This window comes from Lactuca virosa, chromosome 1, assembly GCF_052849685.1.
Source record: "Lactuca virosa cultivar CGN04683 chromosome 1, Lactuca_virosa_CGN04683_v6, whole genome shotgun sequence".
NCBI lineage: Eukaryota > Viridiplantae > Streptophyta > Magnoliopsida > Asterales > Asteraceae > Lactuca > Lactuca virosa.
Genome location: NC_136426.1, coordinates 3,153,802 through 3,156,168, shown reverse-complemented (window position 1 = coordinate 3,156,168; position 2,367 = coordinate 3,153,802).

Sequence of the window (2,367 nt, the reverse complement as noted above, 5' to 3'; positions counted from 1 at the left end):
ACTGTCATTACTACAACGTCCAATGATGCGTTGTTGGGGGGTACATTCAGTAACATAGCTCATGGTTTGTAGTAAGAGAGAATTTTTAGTTAATGTTTATAGTGAGTCTTATAATCGAGCTATGTTACTATAAGCACTGCGAATATTACAAACCAGCTTTCGTAGTTGAAGCTCAATCTGCTTCATAAAATCCTTGAGCTTAGGAGTGGCTTATGATTTCTGCTTAAAAAAATACACCCACGTAAATCTGGAAAAATCATTAATAATAACTAAAATGTACTTGTTACCACCAATGCTCTCGATGACATATGGGCCACATAGATCAATATGTAAAAGCTCAAGTGACTCTGTCACTTTGGTGTTTATGATTGTTGAATGACTCTTCCTGGTCTGTTTTCCAAGTTCGTAGGCAGCAGAAAGATGTTCCTTCTCAAACTTCAGGAGTGGAAGTCCTCGCACATGATCTCCAAGTACGAGTTTATTGATATCTTTGAAGTTGAGATGTGAGAGCCTTTGGTGCCAAAGCCAACTATCATCCGAAGGTGCTTTCGTAAGAAGGCATATGGGTGACTTTCCTTTGATGGGATTCAAATTTATTGGATACGTCTCGCCTTTTCGCTTGGACTTCAACAACACTGTTTTGGATTTCTTCTCGATTATCTTAGATCCCTCATCGTCGAACGACACTTTCAAACCTGTACCTACAACCAATTGAGATACACTGATTAGGTTGTGTTGTAAACCTTCCACATAGGCTACCTTTCGAATACAAAACTTTTCATTCGTAATCATTCCATAGCCCTTAATTTCCCCGACAACGGCTTCAAAATTTGGTGGTTGTCGAGGCCAACAAAATTAATAACCCTATATCTTTTACACTAAAATAGTGTATAGTGGTAACGGGATCGAATCCACGGAGATTGGCTCAATTTAATAACTCTATGAAAAATCTCTTTGTAAAAATACTTGTAAAATGACAATAAATTAAAAATGGGGGGTTTAGTGTTTTGAAATACTTGAAACAGACTATAATTAAACTAAGATTTAAATAGACAATTTCAACAAAAACAAGAGTTTGATGTAAAATCAACAAGAGAAAGACGGTTGACTTTAGGTTTCCTCACTTTGACTTTTTGATGAACATATCATTAGGATCCAATGGTGCAATACCTGTTTTAAATCCTTACTTTGGCTATAGTAATCCAAGAAGCTTGAGATTACCTAGACTTTTCTTAGTTGTTGAAATGGTTAGAGAAGCTCATAACAATTTCCTTAGTCAAAGTCACCAATTCCATTAAGCATGTAATTAGTGAAAATCAACTAGCATTAAGAATTAAAAAGTCACCAAATCCAAGAGGAGTCAAAAGTTTCACTACCATGTTGGAGAAAATGTTTTTAAGATTGTGTGAAGTAAAACTAACACAAAAATCACTTGTTGCTTGCTAATTTGAAGATCCTTTACTTAATCAAGAAATTAGCCAACAAATCACCACAAACACATTTAAACTCATGAATAAAAACATATAAGTAATGATAAGATGTTAAAACACAAAACATTTTCATAAAGATTCAAACAAAGTTCATGGAGTCTTCAACATTCAACAATTAGTCAAAGGATTCCACCAAAGTCAACCATAATTTGTCTAGCCAAGCATGGCTAAACTTAAGAAAACAAAGTTAATAAAGATTGTACCCAACATTCAACAAGAATCAAGAGATGAAATGATGAAGTTCTTGAGGGTTCTTGGCCTTCAAAATGCTCCAAAACTCCAAAGAGAATATATCAAAATCGGATGTCAAAGATCAGGCTAAAGAGGCACACCAACCTTCCCAATATAGAGCCAAAAAAATCCCGAAATTGCCCCTTCATGTATCCACGCGGGCCGCGTGGAAACCTTACGCGGGTCGCGTGAGGTGTGACGGGTTTTTGGGCTTCTTCAAGTCTTGGGTCCCCACAGCTATTCCATTGGCCCAGTTCAAGTCTAATCAGCCTCTAGCCCATTTTCTTCAAGATTTCTTCAATTTGAGCCCAATTTGCCTTCTCCAGATCACTCATAGCTTCTGCAAGCTCCCGATTATCGATCTCCGCACACTCGAAAATTCTCCCGCGCCTTGCAAATTTAAAGTTCGAATCTTCCAAGCCTTCAAGCAGTTGACAAGCCCACTCCGTGAATCACCTCCATAGCCATCAAGCCCAAAATCCTCATTTCCCTTCAAGTCCAATCGCTTCCCAAGAATCCCGCTCCGCTAGTCTACAAAAATTTGCAATAATGCTCAGGAAACTAGAAAGTAACCGAAATGGTCATAAAATAACAAAAAGGAAAATATGCATGAAAATTAACTAAAATGCGAATGAAATGAGCTAAA